Consider the following 19,586-nt stretch of genomic DNA (forward strand, 5'->3'; position numbering starts at 1 on the left):
TAGAAAATAAACTTATGGTTAACAAAAGAGAAAAGGGGAGAGGGATAAATTAGGGTTTATTTTACTTCACATATATTACTTCAATATCAACAAATATAAATAAACACCATTTTGCATTCACTGATTGTGTCAACATTCATGCAATGATTCTCCTATTTAAAAAATATGAATTATTGCTTTTGCTTTATGATTATGAACAGTGCTACAAGGCACTTCCTAAAAGTAGGATTGCTCAAAGGGTAGGTGTATTTTTTTTAAATTTGATAACATATTACTGAACTGAGAGTCTGAAAGGTACACCAATTTACACTTCCTTTGGAGTAAAAGAGAACTCAATATTCAAATTCCACATTAAAATGGGTATTTTTAATCTAATCTTTGCAAATCCAATCAGTAAAACATTTCTTTGCATTTTTAAAAATTGTTGGACTGAATTAAACTTGTGTTAGAGCAAACTAAGAAACCAAGGCAAATTTCTATTTTACATTGGGAAGTATAAATTTTTAGGTCAGATAATTTAGAGATACTCATATTCAAACAGGCCTTTTTGTAGTTCTCCAAAGACTTCAATTGTTGTATAGCAATCAATGATACCTCTGTTTTCGTGGACTAGAAAATAGAGGATACACAGAAACAGAATACAAGTTTTGGATTCTGTTTATTGTTCTTGTCACTGGTTTGTTGGCTACAGATGTTTCAATGTTCATAATGGTCCATACGGATGTCTATGTATGCTGAAGATGCTTCTAACACTGGAATCCCCAGAAAATGGAGCAGAGGTTAACAGATGTTGGCTAAGGGACTGCTTTTATATCAAGACTCTTAAGCATAACACTGAGAATGGAAAGAGTTGAGGGGAAAAAAGTAGACGCAAGTTAAAACTAAGTAATAAATCAAATTTACTGCAATATTAATATCAACATAAGGTTAATTATAAACCTTAATATAACTTCAAAGTTAAGCAGTAACTTCATAGTTTATTCTGCTATGAAATAATGCCCTTGCAATGTATAAGGTTTGGCTAGCAATTTTTTTAATAATTGACAAACTTTTAATATTAGAAGTGTTCAAATTTCCAATTTTTCTCAAATCCTTGGAAGATCTGATAATGCGATATCTCTCATCCCCATGTGGCAACTGCAGACAGGGGCTGGAAACGTAGTTGCTTCCTCTACCAAGGAGCAAAGTCCACAGTCTCTTGCTTCTCTTTTTTATTCATTTATATTCCCTGCCTATCTTTTGCTCAAGAGAGTAAATCAATCTTGAATTTCCTTATAAATTTATATTACTGGGGAAAGAAATGAAAACTTATTATGGACTCTAATCCGACTATCAATTATACTTGAAAGGGACAGCAGAAAAGTGTATTACTCTCTTTAGACATTTTATTTCAGGGAAATGATTTTTTTTTCTTTAATATTGTTCTATTAAGTTCTTTCTGACTAGCTGCCCAAACAGATGACCTAATGCCCGAACACTGTGAGTTAACACACCATTTAGGGGTTAATAGATTTCCACCGAATTTTCCACGGTCCTGATGGAAGCACTTATCGGCCTTGATGCCAGTGTGATCGGCAGTGTAGATGAGAAATCTAGTCCTTTCATTTATTACCCCCACCCACACTAGTCCATTTTTCCCTAAGAAAAGTACACAATCTGCCTGAAGTCACGCTCAATATTTTGTGGGCAAATTTTAATGTCCTCTTAAAAAAGAAGGGTTAGGCCCTTCTACTCCAACTGCAAATGATTTGCTTCAGAAGTGACTTGGCCATGACAAAAATTCTCAAAATACACGTCGTAGATAAGTAAGTAAATTTACTTACTTACTTATTATATGTTCTTCAAAACAGCCATCACCAAGCAAGATGGGCACTGTGCTGGCGCAGCCATTTCTGTGAAAAGATTTTACTTTTTCAAGTCTTATTCATTTTCAAACATTAGGAAGAAAGAAAGAGAGACATTTAGCTGGTTTCCCATTAAAGAAACAGACTCCATTAGGACAATGAATAGAGTCACGAACAATGTGAGCCTGGAATGTGACTTCCCAGCTCCCTAAAATAAAAGCTGACCAAGGTCAGTCACCCCTTTCCTGATGGTCTCACCTCACAATGACTGTTCCTTGATAAAAAGCTCTTTTTCTTCTCTGTGACTGACTACAGCTACTCGCTTACTGATTGTCAGAGGTCTGTACCTTCGTCATCTTTAGAGATGCGCCGCAGTAACTAGCTTCTTGGTCTGCCCAAAACAAGCACTCCGTAAACGCCGTTAATCCCCTGGCTGGCTCACACGGCACCTGACTGAATACTCTTTACGTTCCTATTGTGAGCAGGAATATCTATCAGGTTGATCCCAATGCCCCATTAGCTCTAGTGATTTTCTGTCATATCCACCCTTCTCTTTATCCCTCCCTCCTTTGCCCAGAGTCAGCGATGGGCCACCTCTTACTTGGACACTTGTGATATCCTACTGTCCTCTCTGCCCCTATGATCCTTCTAATATTAAATTTTGAACATGCCCTCCCTTTCAAACTCTTCAGTGCCCTCCCCTCCCTACACAATGAAAACTCTCAGGATAATATAAAAGGAATGCTCTAACACTTGCCCACCTGTCTAACTTCATTTTCCATTACACGTAGGATCCTATGATAAATTCCCATATTACTGAACAATGTCCAAATACGCCACCTCTTTCAGATCTTTTCTTTACGTAGGCTGTTTCCTTGGCCTGGAATATGCAGCCCTGCCTGTGGGCCTGGATAACTCCCACTCATTCTTCTCAGCTCCAAACAGCCTCCCCTGAAACCTCTCCTCACTTCTAAGACACAGCAGATCTCACTGTGCTGGCACACGCCTCCAGTAGAGTATGCCTCACGTTGTAATCAAATTTGCTTGGAAGTGTTTCTCACTCGTAGACTGTGAATCCCTCCAGGGAAGCAGCTGTTTCTGTTCTTACTTGCATCCTTGGTACTTGTTACTAATAGGTTGACGGAGCTCTGCACACAGAAGGCCATCAATTCATTCTGATTGAATGTAAGAAAGGACAAGAGTTGACCAGTCATTTCCTTGAGAACTTCATTCATTCATTCACCCATGCATTCACCCATTCATATATTCATTCATTTATTGACTGCTTCCTAAAAATGGGTAGACTATTGTACTGGATGCCATTGAGAGGCTTAATAAAAATGAGGCCACTTCACTCATCAGGGCCAGAGGCATTGAAAGCCAAACTAACAAATCTTGGAATTTTTCTTAGGGACAATACAGGCCAATTATTAGGGCCAATGTGTAAATATAATAAAAAGAATAACGAACATCATCATCACAATGGTATCTCACAGGAATACATCACCTAACAGTTTATGAAGCTCTCAGGTGTTTGCAACCTATTTATCACATTATAAATCATTAGAGATATTTGGGGAAGGGGGCAGTTCTGGGTTATGATCGTCTCTAACTTACTGACAACAGAAATGAGGCTTAGAAAGACTAAGAGACTAGTCTAAGCTTATTCTGTGTGTGATAGCCCAGTCCTTTACCCTTTCCTGTGCCCATAACTTTAGCCATCAAACTTAGCAGTTCCTTCCACTCAGACTCTGGCTCAACCCACATGACCTACTTTGGCTAACGGGATGTCAGCAAGCATAATGCTAGGAGAAGCTTGAATAGCCCATGCACACCTGGGCTTCCTTGTTCTTGTCCTCTGCCATCACCACACGAAGCACTGCCCAGGCTAGCCTGTTGGCCCCAGAGGAAGGAGGAAAAACACTTAGAGCAGAGACTTCAGCCATCTGAACCATCACTCTATAGACAGCTACGAGTCTAGACATGAGAGTGAACTCGGTCAAGGCTGGAACTGCTTGGTTCTTCAGCCCAGGATAAATCACAACCCTCAGACTCATGAAGGCACTATATGTTTTTTATTTTAGGCCACTGAATTTGGAGGTGGTTATTCATAAAGAATTATAATGACAGTCCACCCAGTTAATAAAATAAAAACCAGGACTAGAAAACATTCTTATTGCAGTCATTCTTTATAGATGCTTGCAACCCTGTAGGACATTAGGCGTCTGGGTATTGAAGGTGGAACACACCCAGTTTAAAGAGTCCAGATGCCTCTCCATTTCCTGGGGATTATCCACCTTGAGGAGTTCCGTGACTTAGTGAGAGAGTGCAGACACTTCTTTATGTCGTGGACAGCTCATGATTCCTAACTTCCAAAGTATCTTTCCTATGAGGAAAAAAAAATGTTTTTATAGCACAATATCCCAGGCTATGCTAAACCGTGATTTGGAGACCAGTTGAACTATTAGCTGAGGGCACTCTCTCACTGGAGGCAGTTCCTTGGTCAGAAGTGGGAGGAATGAAGAGAGGGATGAAAAGGCCAGTGGGGGACATTTCTTCCAAGCCCCTTCTAGCAATCAAGTATAAGGACCCCAGGGAGAGAGGAAGGTCATGAGACATGATCTGGAATGTGGGGTTTAGATGAGATTTGGCCAGTTGGATCAGCACAAAGGGATGGAGGTGGAGGCAGAGATAATGCTTTGGGCCCAGATAACAAAGAAAATCTTTTGTAGGAGAACACTGAGCATGACTCTCGTGAAGGGAGAACCCAGAACAGAACATGGCATGTGCTCTTCAGTAGTCCTGGACCTTGGCAGCATTTGTGCTGGGCAAAATCCCTCTTGGCGGAGACACAGTCCACTTAGGGGCTCGGCATCCATGGTTCTGATTGAATCACTCACCACACGCCTTGTGGGTACCAAACACTAACAAGTGGTCAGAGACAAAATCCAGAAGCAGTGTTCTCTGGGCTAAATGGACATTCAGAACTAACTGGGTAGCTCTGAAGTGGGTCTTAAAGCCCTGCATACGTGTCAGTAGGAACTAGGGACAACAAAGCAAATTTTAGTGTTAAAATTAGTGTTTAACCTTAAAGGCTGGTGATGCCAAGAGGCTCAGGTTCCAACTATTAAAATTAAAATCGAAATGTACTATCTCCATGATGTGATACCACACCTAATAGAATGAATAAGATAAAAAAAAAAAGATGATATGAAGTGTTGGCAAGGATAAGAAATAACAAGAATGCTCACACAATGCTGGTAGGAGTGTAGATTTTAACAACCACTGTCGAGCAATGTTTACTAAGCTGCCTATGTGGAAACTCTGACTGAGCAATCTTACTTCCAGGTATAAATTGAACAGAAATATGTTCCTATGTTCACCAAAGACATGTGCAAGGAAGTTCACACCACCATTATTTTAACAAGGAAAAACTGGAAACAGCCAAAATGCCCATCAATGATCATACTGGATGATTACATGTTGAAATAGTCACACATACTATACAACAATCAGAATGACCTACAATCACAACTGATGATCTGAATGGGGCTCACAAACTTCACGCTGAGCAAAGGAAGACACAAAGGAGACACAGTGTATGACTCTATTTATAGAAAATCTGAAAATCGGCAAAATGAATCAACACGGTCAGAAATGAGGACAGTGCTCTCCTGGGGGACTTGGGCAATGGTGTCCAAAAGGGGCATGAGATGGGCTTTGGGGATGATGGTCAGGCTCTGCTTCTTGATCTGAGTGCTGGTCACATGGATGCTTTTACGTTATGAAAATTAATTGAGTTGCACACTTAAGACCTGCATACTTTTCTATGTCTGTGTTATACTTTGATAAATTTTTTTTTTAAATTTGACATTAAACATCATGTTGAGGTAATATGACGTGATAAAAACTTGGTTGTTGTACAAACGGCAGACACTGTCTTCATAGCTGAATCAATAAATTATGATCTCTGAGTTTTAGCTGCCTCATTTTAAAAATGGGGAAAATGATAACTGTGCTGTCTATTCATAGGGTTGATTTGAGAATCAAGTGAGTTAATGGGTTTGAAAAAAAAGAAACTTGGTAAATTGTGAAAATGTATGCATATGGAAGATATCCTTGTTGGAATAAAGCAAAAGGGAGTTTTAATTTTAATTTTTAAATGATTTTTCACTGTTAAGGAATAACTCCCTTTGGCAAATGATAGTAATTGCAAGTGTTTTGGATCAAGTTTTAAAAAGCAGGTTTGTCAATTATATAATGGCCTTTAATGTACCCAGATTGTTGCTTTTGTTTCAGAAAAACAGAAAATTACATGATAGCTTGTAAATGGCACATTCAATTTCACACACTGAAAATGCTTGAAAAGCAAAAGGTCCACATACAATGCAGGAACTCAAATATAATGGCATCAAATGATACATAATTTGATTCGTTCAACCGCATTTCCAGAAATTAATCACTGAGTGTCAGTGTCTTTCTGTCTTCTACGACTTGGTTTGTCAAAAGAAAACTGCCCTTTTTGCCATATCACGACTAATCAGTAATAGTTGGTTCTCTTCAATCCAGTGCTCAGCATCTGAAAACATCTGAAAAGGTCAGACTGCTACTCCCTCACTCAATTTACTAAAGTGTTGCAAACGTAATGAGCTTCCTTTTTGTGCCTCCCAACGTGCTTAGAAACACCTTTAGCAATCAATGGAAACTTTGTTAGAGCAAAAATTGGGAGTAAAGATTAGGAGAGGAAATTGGAATGCACGACCTGTAGCTTCCTCTTTCACTGATGTTTTTTCTCTAGATCACAGTGTCTGAACAGCGTCACAACTGAACTTTTAGGACGGCTAATCGTTTGTGGGGTGGGAGCGTGCTAGCCTGTGCATTGTAAGATATTTAGCAGCACCTCTGACTTCTAACCAGCGAATGCCAACAGTACCCTCCCCCCAAGTTGTGACAACCAGAAAGGTCTCTGGCCGTTGCCAGATAATCTTCGGGAAGGTAGAAGGGGTTAAAATTTCCTCCAGGTGAGGACAACTGCTCTAGATGGAAATCAGCTAATGCGTTTGTCTTCAGATCTGCTCTAAGATGTCTACACCTTCATAGAATTTTTTTCAAAACTGTCTGGAAACAGTCTGGAGGTAAGGTGCCCTGCTCAGGTGTACAAATAACCGGGTGTTTTGGCAAACCCGTGTTGTTCTCTGGGCATAGTGGGTCACTGTCTGGTGTGCACAGCTGTAGAGCATACCTCTACATTTTGAGAAGATTTTGAGGAGATCAGAGAGAAGAAGAAAAGAAAACAAGGGGAAAGAGGCAATCATTGAGGGGAATGAAGATAATATCCAGGTCTGCCTGGGAAGGGGCTTCGTGATGCTGTTGTGGGTCTGTGTACCCAGTGCCCAATGGAGCCGCCCTGCTCACATTCCCTTACACTTTCTGATACCAGATACCAGCAATTGAGATCCTGTGCCTTTTTTTTCCAGCCACGGAACCACCTTCAGCTCATGAGCAAGGGTTGAATGAAAGTGCAGGGAAATCAGTTTCTCTGGGAGCAGAACTTCAGTCTTTGACAGGCTCAATGCTAATCGGTGGATAAGGTCCCTTGATGAACGGGAGTTGGTGGATAATGACCCCAGCTCCCCTGACCCTCGGCTGGGATATCCCTAAGGTATGTGTTCTGCACTGGCTCCCACAGTCACCCACAGGACTGAGCTCCAGCTGGTAACTAGGCTGCATCACCTTTTTTGTTTCAGTCCCCTGCCACACCGTCAATGTTCCCTTGGTTCACCTCCAAAAACATGACTTGTACTTGAATCAGTGGTTTGGTTCTGGGGAAGATCAAAGCAAGATGGTCTGGTGGGATATGGCTTTTTGCTGTTGCACTAGGTTCTGGAATATTCCAAACCCACAAAGCTATCCTTGGGAGAATTCAAGTCCACAGGGATCCTCCTGGCCCAAGCTATTTGATCAGAAAGAATACCTTCCCTCGCTTTCTGGGGAGCTACACAGTAATAACCCTTTTGAAGAGCAAACAGCACAAGTAGGTGGTGTTTTCTTAGTCTATTTTTTGTCATTTACTCATGTAGGCACAGAATGTTGCATGGTAATTCACAGCTCTATGAACTATAATTTACTGTTATAAGGTTATAATCTAGGAACAAACAGTTTACAATGCCTGTTTAAAGGGAAAAAGAAAAAAGGTTTCTATGGGACTCTGAACCTCCATAGACACCAAGTAAGTAAACCCAGGGAAGGAAATGTACTCGTTCTATTTCTAAAAACATAGCGAGGTTATATAACCAATTGATAAAATACAATGCCTTTTCTGTTAATGTCTGGGTTTAAGAAAACCTCTGTATGTAAGTCTTTAGTATGTTTTCCTCAAAATTCAGCTGGGAATGGTTTTACATGATGAACTGGGCCATCAATTATGAAGAAAAGCAGTGATAAACACACGTGTGAAGTACAATGTTATACGAACAAAAGACAAGCAGGAAGTGAGGGTTTATCAACACTGTATGCTTATGAACATGTGTTTACTTCATCTTTTTGAAATCAGGTTTAGAATTCTGACAAAATATACAGCATTTAAAACCTTTTTGGCACTGAAGACAATGCACATTCTTTCAAACACATTATATCTGTTTACTGACTGTTCAGTTATCAAAGATTGTATTCATTTTTGTATGTATCCATACAATGAAGTTTAAAAAATGTAGAAATGACTAAACCTCTAAGAAAAGTTCTGAAACACAGAAGGATACTAATAAAACTTAGAGAAAGAGAGATCCCATTTACAACATGCAGAGATATTCAACACTGCAATACCTATAACAGATTTAAAAAAACATACAGAGTAAGAACAATTGGAAATGAACGGAATCAAACATACTAGGACTAATCAAGTAAGACCTAGGCATGGCAGATTGACTGAACCCATGGCTGTATCCATTCTGGGCTTGCCAACGTGGCCTGCTTTGGCCAATGAAACTGTCAACTTGATGTCATCATAGACTTTAGAATGTGCTTGCATATTTTTACTGTGTCCCTGGAAGACCACCACGGCTCTGAGAACACAGCTGGGCCAGCCTGCTAGGAGATAAGAGACCACCTGGAGCAGTGCCAGCTTGTTCCAGCAGAAAACATCCTACACCAGACTAGCCTCCAGGCACCCCAACAGCTAGATGTGGATGCTTGAGATTGCTCAGGCAAGATTAGCCAAGCCTGGCCAGAAGCAGACCTGCAGAGCAGCCCCCGAGACTTGATGGAGTAAAGGTTGTTGTTGTAAAGCCACTAAGTCTTAGAGTGGTTTGTTATTGAGCAATATTAGGTATGCCTTATATATAAGGTATAGCTAATCAACAATCATTGGAGTAGAAAGCAAGATGGGAAATACTTGTCATGAATGTGGGTTCGCTCTTACACTCGCAGTAGGAGAGTGGGCACTAGAGTTAAATAAATGTAGGCATCACAGAAAAGATTCATGATCCCATTGGCAGACGTGATTTTTCTATTCTAGGGGATTTGCTCAACAAACATAAAGTAAAAATGCCAGAGAACAAATACAGAAGGGCCACTACTCAACAGTACTTACCTAGCACTGAAGTTAAATCTTTACCTGAAATCGTCCATGTTACATCTGAACTCATGACCAGATTAATCAAAGCTTGGAATTTCATTAGGCATTCTTTATTTTATTAAGAAATCCTAGATGTATGTGTGCTATATATGCTATATATATGCCACACCATTAGTATGTTTCAGCATAATTTTTGAATGCTATTGGTCTCAAAGAACAACACTGATTTCATAATAGTTTCAATAATGCTTTAAAAAATATAAGTGAGACTAGTGATTCTCAAACTCTGTTGCATATTAGAATCACTTGAAGAGTTTTTTTTCAATCTCCATAACTTGGTGAAACCCCGGAGCAAATACACTAGAATTATGGGACCATGACACAGGCTTCATTTTTTCAACTTACTCAGCTGACGCCAATATACAGCCACGTTTGAGCACTAACTGATGCAGGAAAAACGGATGTGGGGCATGAGGGGGGCCACGTCCCAGGCCTCGGCTGAGCCCCTCGGATGTGCCCCACCAAGTGTGGGTCCTTGGTTTCGCGCAGGAAAAAATTCAAGAGCAAGCCACAGTTGAGTAAAGGTAGATTTATTTAGAGAGATACATACTGCATTGAGTGGAGGCTGTTTCAGAAGGTGAGAGAAAGGCCATGAGGTGTGGGGGTTGGGGGCTCAGGTTAAAGTAAAAGTAGGTACACACTCCACAGACAGAGTGCGGGCTGTCTCCAGAAGAGGGGGGGAGCAAAAAGGGCTATGAGGGGCAGTGTTGCCAGATTTTATGGGTTTCGTAGCTTTATATGCTAATAAGTGGAAGGACCAGTCTAACTATCCTAGGGAAGGGGCTGGGATTCCCAGGAAGTTGGCCATTTCCCACTCTTTGACCTTTTGTGGTCAGCCTTGGAACTGCCTTTGTGTCTGTGGGCATGTTATTCACCATGCTAATATATTACAATGGGCGAATAATGAAGCTCAAGGTGTAATAGAAGTCAAATCTCCCACCATCTGCTGTGTTGTTCCTTGAAAGGCTTTGCCCTGCCCCCTTCCTTCCTGTCTCATAATGATCGAGTCCTAGATCTGTGCTGTTTAGTACAACAGCAACTAGGCACATGTGGCTACTAATGTGAAATTTTAGTCTGAATTAAGATGAGCTGTAAAGGGAAAATGCAAACCAGATTTCAAAGATGTATAAAAACAAATGTAAAAGGTCTCATTGATAGCTTTTTATAATTATTACATGGTAAAATGACACTATTTTGAATATCTGGATTAAATAAAATACATTATTAAAGTTAATTTCACCTGGCTGTATTTTTTTAAATGTTACTAGGAAATTTTAAGTTTCATATGTAGCTCAATTTTGTGGCTAATATGTCTTTCTATTAGACAGCCCTGATCTGAGATGGTCCACTAAACTAGCATATAATGCATATAAATAATTTTAATATTCTTGTGACTTTACAAAAGCTTGCCTAATGAAGTATGTGTTTACACTCTAGAAAACTTGATATGATGTTCTGTAGGGGGTTCATTTTTAAAGAAATAACCCTCTGTAACCCATTACTGGTTGTGTTACAGTGTTTTTGTCGTTGCTTATGCAAAATAACTGACATGCATTTAATTTTTATGATTATACCCAATTTAATATCTTAAATGTCATACTGATGGAAAGTTTATTTAGGATTTAAAACCACAGGTATAATTAAAATGTGCCAAAATCATCTTATTGAAAAGTTGGGTGTCAATCAATGACATTTTGTCAGTGAGATAAAATATTAAAGGGAAGATGGAGGAAGAATCTGAAAAAAAAAATAACTGATATTGTGCCTGCTAGCTATATTGTTAAATTTTGATTTTTCATGATTAAATATTGTAATAGAAAGAAACATTTATATTGCCATTTATATTTGCTTTACTGAATGGGCAGCATTCTACTTGTGATGCTGATTAGGTTGAATTCTTTTGAATAGCATTACTTTAAAAAAATCATGGGAAAAAGGATGCTACATATGAATGTGAATATGTAGGGTAGAGCTAATTGTGTGTTAAGTCTAATTTTAAATCATTTAATGCTAGCACATTGGTTAAATTTGCAAGGCACCATTCCAGGGTTTGTAATGTTTAAAAAATCTGGCCCAGGTTGTATTTTAACTTATTTCACATCTCCTATGACCGTCATTATTATTCATCAGATGATAATTAATATCCATGGCTGGAGGCCATTTTGGATTTTATTAAAACTCTTCTTTTTCTAGTATAGAGTTTCCTTTATCCCATATTAATTTATTTCCCATTCACTGTGGCAAAGCTCCTAAAATGAATATATTCATAAATTCTTATAATAACATCCTGATTATTTAAAAATGACTAAAATGCTGTGTCTTTTCCCCAAATCACTTGCTTTGTCAGTTGGTTTACTCTCATCCATAGTGGAATATTTCACTTTCAGCCAAAAGGAAAAAGGAGGTCACATCACAGCAGCACTGGATGCAGGACAAACATGACGGCCATCTCTGTCCACCTGGTTAATGGTTTACAGCTCAATTATTCCTTGTCCTTCTATAAACACCGGTCCCCACCCTTTGTTATCGTCATGTTAGTTTTTATGTACTTTCCTCATAAATCTCCATGAGGTCAGGGAAATTTATCTTAGTTTTGTTTTTTCATTTAACTCTAAAGTTAAGTTCTCCTTTAAACAAGACAACAGCCATGACAAAAAAAGAAAGAAAGAAAGAAGAAATCAAAGAGGAGCTTTTACCTCTGACTGGGTTGTAAGGGCCTCTCCTGCCTCACCCTCTCTTACTATACCCTGTAAGCTCTGAAGGAAGTGAGAGTTGAAAAGCTATTTTATTCAATATTTATCAGCTTTGCTCAAAACGTTTTTAAAAGATGTTTCTCTCCCCCACTGGCTTGCACCAAACCAACTATGCAAAACTAGAGGCCACAGTGAGGGCAAGATTAGGAGAGTGAGCTCCCAGCATCAACTTCCTAAACAAGGTACAACTGGCCCAACCATTTACGTCCCTCCTAAGGCACAGTCTGTCTGAAGTCATAGCTCTGGTTATTCATTTTTTTCCTAGTCTATCTGATAAATTCCCTGAGGTCATGGATATTGCCCATACATAATAAATGGCAATATCTGAAGATTAAATGGAATATCTTACCCATTTTTGCATGCACCCAGTAGCTATAGGCTTGCCCAGAAGGAATTCAATAAACACACTGAGTGCTATAACAGGCACCTACTCTGAGATTGGGAATTATTTCCAATGTAAACTCTTCTTAGGTTTCTCTTTTAAACTTAAACTTCTCTTAGGTTTCTCTAGTAGCAAGTAGAATTAATTGAATTGGCAGTTACAGTGAAATAAATGCTCAGAAATGTTCAGATATGAATTCATATGGTGGCTTTGCTTGTTTGGTGTTTTAAGAGTACAGTTCGAGTCTATCTTTAGTTAATGGCTCATTAGGGATTTATTTGCAAATAACTAAAATATTCATATGTATCACCTGTTTGGTATATCATAGTCAGGGAGACCAAAATGTGGTTACCTCCTAAACCAACTTTTAAAATTTAATAGTATTACCCAGTGAACTGAGAGAATCTGTTCATGGTGCCAATCTTCACCCTCTCTCCTCTTTTGGTTTTTGCCTCTGGTATTCATTCACAAGTAACAGTAGTTGCCGTTTATTCAGACCCTCGTATGTGCTGGATGCTTTACCCATTTTTATTTAATTTTTCATAACCTTATAAGTTAAAGATTATAATCCCCATTTTTCACATTCAGATGATAATTAATGCATGTAATTGTCGTAACCTCATAAAGTATACTAGTCGAGGTTCTTCAGAGAAACAGAGCCAACTAGGGAGAGAGAAAGACTTATTTTAAGGAATTGACTCAAGTGATTGTGGAGGCTGGCAAGTCCAAAATCTGCAGGGTGAGCCGGCAGGCTGGAGGTCCAGGGAAGAGTTGCAGTTTAAGTCCAAGGGGACTATGTTTGGCAGAATTCCTTTTCTCTCAGGGAAAGACAGTTTTTTTTTTCCCATTAGGGTCTTTAACCGATTGGATGAGCTCAACCACATTATGGAAGACAGTCTGCTTCAAAGTCCACTGACTTAAATATTAATCTGACCTTTAAAAAATATCTTCACGTATACATCTAGGCTATGTTTGACCAAATATCTGAGTACCGTGGCACAGCCAAATTGACACATGAAATTAACCATCATACAAGGTAAATATTATGAGTTCATGTTACTGTAAGGGAACAAAACTTACCACCCCGAAGTATCTTTCTGGTATGCAGATTTTTTCAAACTGGAAATAATCAAGGCCCAGAATACTCAGGAAGAAACTTTAACCTCCCCCCTAATTACCTAAAAATTTTAGCTAGAGAAACTACTCCAGGGATAGCACTATCACCAACGAGATCCACAAAAAACACACGCTCAGCGTGGTCGACAAATAGAGCCTGGAGATCAGAGTCCTCTCTGTGTCCCACTTACTCTGCATGGCCCAGCAAACATTAATTTTCCAAACATTTGCTTCCCCACCTTTATATGATTTGCCTTCCTCCCTTGAAGTCTCAAACCACTACCCTGGAACATCTTCTTTTGCCTTGAAACTGAAGACAATATTTAAAGTTAGGGTTTCCACCATTTCGGTGAGTTACTGTTTTCCTGGGTCTCTCCCATGTACACAAGTGGCTGAACTTTGGTTTGATTTTCTCCTGTTAATCTGTCTCCAGTCAACTTAGTTCTTAGACCAGCCAGAAGAACCTAGAAGGGTAGAGGAAAATTTATTCCTTTCTGATATTACAGATGAATGCAGTAAGTTTCACAGATGTTAAGTAATTTGCACAACATCAGACAGTTTGTTATGGCTTACTGGACTTTATAAAGGGGGCTTTTGTTTCCCAAAGTCCATATATTTTTCACTACATATACTGTCTGTCAAATTAATATTTTTTTCAGTTAAGTAGAAATACATTCTTCCAGAGCGAAACTCTCGTTAAGAGACACATTTAGTGACTGTAGCTGTATATTTTAGAGGTCTAATTTCTCCACCAATAAATATTTTTCCAAGGATGATGATCTAACCTAATGAAGTGGGTGTCTGTCATGAGAAACAGCTCTCTACAACCAAACAGGCAGTGAGAAAAACTAGGGAATCCACCTGTCCTTTATAATTTCTGAAAACTTTTCCAGGCATTCTATTTCTGATTCCAACACTTGAATTCAGGACCCTACTAATTCTTTCCTAAAATGCATATTACAGCATTTCATATCTAGTCTTCACTTTATATTCTGAAAGTCTGCATTTAATCAGACCACCACCACCACCATCAGGCCCTTCTCCCCCACATTTTAAGTATTTCTCAATTAATCCACTGAAAAGAGCTGAAATTTTGAGGTGAGGCATCAAAAATCTTTTCCAGACAAGCTTCAACTATCTTTCCAGCCACCATTTTAGCCCTTCACTATGAAGAATACACTCAAGTTAAACCTGTCTGTGAAAAGGTTCTTGAGCTCAGATATAATTTGATTTTTTTGGCTATGTATGCCTTTGTATTGACCTTTCTGCAAATGAACTTATCTTCTGACTCCATCTCTTGCCCTTCAGGCTTCTCAAAAGTTTTCTCATCACCCCAGCCAGTAGCAACTCTTCTTCCTCAAATTGCTCAACGGTGCATTTAAAGTTTTCAGTTTTAGATACTGGTTGATCTCATCTGTTCAGAGGGTGCTGAAATCAGTTCCCCAAAAGGGATCACAAGGCCAAATGCAATTGGTTCCCCATTACCTGAGGATGCCGTGTGTCCTGCACAAGGGGTCTGCCAAAGTAGGTGCTCAATAAACGCGTAACACATTAACTGACGAATCAACCAGAGAAGAAGACTACAGCTTGTGGGACAAAGGCGAACTTGACTCTCAGTGAACGGTAACTTTCAGCCCTCTCTCACTTTCCTCTCCCTGGCCCAGGGTCACCGTCCACTAGGCCACAGGACTCTAGCAAGGGACTGGCACTGCGCATGCCCGGTAACCACAGGCACCCCCCCTCCCCGGGCGCAGAGCCCGCTCGGCCCCGCCCCTCCCGCTGCTCGTGCGCGCGCGCGCGCGGCCCCGCGGAGCGTGCCCTGCGTGCGGGTGCCCGCCGAGCCCGCCGGGCGCTGGATCCCCGAGTGCCCAGGCTGGGGCCTGAGGAGCGGGCACCGGGCCGGGGCAGCGAGTGGCGAGCGGCGCAAGCGGCGGCGGCGCCGGAGGGGACGAGGACCGCGGGGGGTGAGTGAGGGCGCCGCGGGAGAGCGTGCGGGCGCCTCCGCGCGTGCGCAGCGTCGGACCGCTGGGCCAGGGGCGCGCTCCCGGAGTCGGGCCGGAGGGGCCGAGCGCGTCTGGGTCGGGATGGGCCGCCGATCGGTGTCTGACCGGGGGACGTGGGGGCGCAGGCATCACCCGCCCGGGCTTGAGAGGCGCTGGCTGGGCGGGTGGGCTTCCCGAGGGGCTCCAGGCGGGACAGTGCGGGGCCCGAGCTGGGGTCCTGGCGCCCCGGCCGGGGGTGCAGGGCCAGCTGCAGCCGTGGACCCCGGGGAGGGCGAGGCGAACCCCCCGGAACACCTGCGGGCCGTACGGGCACCGGCCGAGTGCGCGACCTCCGGGGTGGCCAAGGTCCAGGGCGGGGGCGCGGCCGGGGAGCCTCGGCGCCGAGCAGGTGGTGGGGGCCGCGCCCCTCGCCCGGTGAGGCGCTTGGTTGGAAACCGGAGCAAACTTCCCACAAGTAACTTTACTGAGGCGCTGCCTGCGGGGTCTGGAGACAGGACCCGTACTGGGGGCTCCGGGAACCGACACCCCAGCCTTGCCTGGCCCTGGTCGCCGCAGGACCCCCGCGAATGATAAGTGGGCTTCTGTCGGTTCACTTTCCTTCTGGTCCTGGAGCTCATCCTCCAAGTTCTGAGCGGCATTCGTGGCCCATTCACTCTTAAAATAGATGTGTAAGTTTGGTGTTTTGGTAAGAAGGATGTTTGCTCTCTTGGGAAGAAAAGGCTTATACTGCCTTGTCTTTTTATCTCAAAGAAAGTATTGTTAGGGCTTGCTGGGGATTCCTATTTATCAAGAAACCTATTGTCCTGTGTGTGCTTGGACAAAGCCAGCTAATTTCTATTATTAGTCATAAAAAGACAAAGGGAGATAATTGTGTCCTTTCTAGTTTCTTTTCTTTGTTTCTTACTTTTTTTGGGTTTAAATCCACCTCGTCACATTGCCAAATCTTGGAATGCTGTAGTTCTCAAAATTGGCTGCACATAACAATCACTGGAGAGTTTTAAAACTCTATACTCAAAATTGCACCTCAGATCAATTAAAACACAATTATTTTAAAGTGCCCTCGGCGATTGCAACGTTCAGCAGAGTTGGGAACCACTGGTTTAATCTTAAGAAAGTCAAGATTTTCTTTTTGCGAAGTAGCATTGAGTTTGTAACTGATGAGGTGAAACTAGCTTCGTTTTCCGTCGGTAGGAACTCACAAAGAGTGGTTTGTTCCCCACCCACCCCCCTCCCCGGGGAGGGAGGGAAGCGTCTCTAATAGTTCAAACTTTAACTGAACTATATAATCCAACTCTAGCGTCCAGAACGTTGTTCTAACTGGTATTTTGAATTTCTGTTGGATGCATTGAATTTCTTAGTAGTAAGCCCACCTTCCCTGACTCCTGCAGCAGCCAGGGAGTTTCATCTTCTTTTAACCCACTCTAGCCTCCCTCTCCTCCCCCTCTCCCAGCTGCCCTCTTTTAACCCTCCCCCCAGCCTATGGGAGGATCCCCCTCCCTCAGAAATGTACTAACTCTGAGGGGTTACTGCGGGTTCCCATAGCAACGGGTCTTCCAGGGGAAGTGGGCGGGTCTACCTTTGGTTTTCTGAATAGGACTCTTCCTTTTCTAAAGATTTGAAATCACTCTTTTCAGTTGTTGGCTTCAGCTCAGGTAAGGGTGAGCTCATGCAATTCCACTTTTTCTTTCTAAGTAATTGCTGAATTATTTATTAATGCCGTTGTATGGAGTGATAATGCTAGCAGCCATACTGTTCTCCCCTGAATGTTTGTTCTTTAACAATCTTTGCACCGAGAACTTGTCTACCAAAGTCCCAAAAGAGGTGGAAACAACTTTAATTTTTTTTTCCTTTGGGGCACATGAATCTAAGAATTGTGTGCATCATTTTTCTAAAGTCCGAAGACATATTTAAGAAATTTAAAAAGTGAAATATAATCCTATATCCATACAAAAACCTTTGGCAATTTGTGGCCAAAAAATGACACTGTCATTCTAAGTTGTTTCATTCCTAGAAAGTGCTTTGCCATGATTCTTTACAAAAAGTTAAACCACTTGTAATGTTATACTTTAAAATAACAAAGGAAAGGCAGTTTGTCTACAGACTCCCCCACCCATTCCTTTCCTTCCCCAACACACACACATCCAAAGATAATTTTTTTTTAATGTTCACTCTTTTATGCTCCAAACAGGTACTCTGTAGCCATCTAATTCCAGATTACCTTGCAAAGAGCTCTTAAAACTGTTCCAAACAAAATAGTACATATAGACATATTTACGTGTCTCCAGGCTTTTTGATTTTTGAAACCTTTTAACCTTTATTGAGTAAATAATAGTCAGAATTCAGTCAGTCCAGAATGCTTATAGTAAGTAGTACAGTGATTCCCAGCATGTATTGGGTATTGAAGAGGTTCTGTCTATCTACTCTTGTGTTATGTGCTAGTTAAATTTCAGAACTGGACTATCCAAGCAAATTCTGTAAGGCTAATTTCCCCCGTTTCATTGAGAAAAGAATAATAATGGAAAATCCTCTCATTAGATGGACCTTATAGTTCAACAGTAATGCTGTGAGCGAAGACAGTCACCTTTCACCTAATCTTTTATCACATGTTTAAAAATTGAGACCTTCTAAGTAACTGCAGTTTAAAATTACTATTGTTTCTATGGTTTTTAAACATTTTAAAATAAAAAGGAGTTATCTAGGTTGTAGACATTTTGAGAATTATCCCCCCAAAATTAAAAAAATTAAAATCACAGTGATGTCATCCAGAAATAAATAACTGTTCGTGGGATAATGTGCTTCGATTTGTTTTTTATTTGTCTGCAGAGATATACTTTTAAGCAAAATTGGCATTTTAATTTCATTTGTAGTTTTAAATACTGCCCTTCACTTAATGTATCACAGACATTTCCTATGCTTTTAAATCTTCTTTGAAAATAAGATTCTTAATGATGGGTATGCCAAAGTTTATTTAACTGATTTTCTCTTGTTTAACGTATTTCCATGTTTAGTATTTGGAAATACGATATTAAACTCTGGTTGCACATCCTAGCTTGGGCACTTCTAATCTAAGTGACCTTAAGTACCTAATTATTTGATTGTGTTTCCTTTATCCAGAGAATGAGGGTAATAATTATGCCTGCAACATAGAGTCTTGGAGTGATGAAATGAACCAAGTAAAGAAAGGTCTTCATCAGAGTCTGCGAGAGGGGATAGGCTCAGAAAGTCATAGTAGACACACAGGCAGAGCTGGGGTAAATGCCCTTGTCTGAGAGTCTCACTCTCTGACTTACTCAGGCCAGATTTATAGCACAATTCCTGGGGCAGAGGTGAACTCTTTTATGACTCTTGAGGCGTGTTGCCAGATTGCTTATGCCAAGGCACATTGATTCCCTTACACGCTGAATGGTCTTCCCATAGTGTCACACTCCAGTGTTTAATCTTTCCTAATTTTCTGTTAACATGTGCTCTTATTTTAATGTCTGTTTCTTGGTAATTAGTGAAAGTAGCAATTTGCTTTTTGTTTGTTTTATCTTTTGAGAGTTGTCCATTCAGGTACTTTGCCAATTTACTCTTAATCGATGATTTTTAAAGATGACTTAAAATATCTGTCTGATACAAAGAGTACTATGCATTTACCACGTTTGTAGCAATTTTTTTCTCCACAGCTCATTATTTGTCTTTTTTATTTTACTTTATGGCAATTTCCAAACAACAAGATTTTTTCACTTTTATGTAGTCAGCTCTCTGTTTCTTGTCCTTTATGACTTATCCTTGTAAATATTTATGTTTGGAAAGGCCAGAGGTGAGATAAATGAAACAAAAGTTTTGGAAAAGCTATTAGATTTTTACATTTAA

General features: G+C 40.7%; 1 protein-coding gene across 3 annotated transcripts in view; it reads left to right on the top strand.

Moving 5' to 3' along the window:
- The first annotated feature begins 15,552 nt into the window (after positions 1 to 15,552).
- BTBD3 (BTB domain containing 3) overlaps positions 15,553 to 19,586 on the top strand; it is a 30,651-nt gene continuing 26,617 nt past the window's right edge. Inside the window, exon 1 of one of the 3 annotated variants that reach the window (XM_031434251.2) lies at positions 15,553 to 15,692. The gene's annotated coding sequence lies outside the window, so the exon portion shown is untranslated. The remainder of the gene's footprint in view (positions 15,693 to 19,586) is intronic. The other 2 variants (XM_031434249.2, XM_064475884.1) reach the window with 2 other exon arrangements.

This window comes from Camelus dromedarius, chromosome 18 (genome assembly GCF_036321535.1).
Source record: "Camelus dromedarius isolate mCamDro1 chromosome 18, mCamDro1.pat, whole genome shotgun sequence".
NCBI classification, from domain to species: Eukaryota; Metazoa; Chordata; class Mammalia; order Artiodactyla; family Camelidae; genus Camelus; species Camelus dromedarius.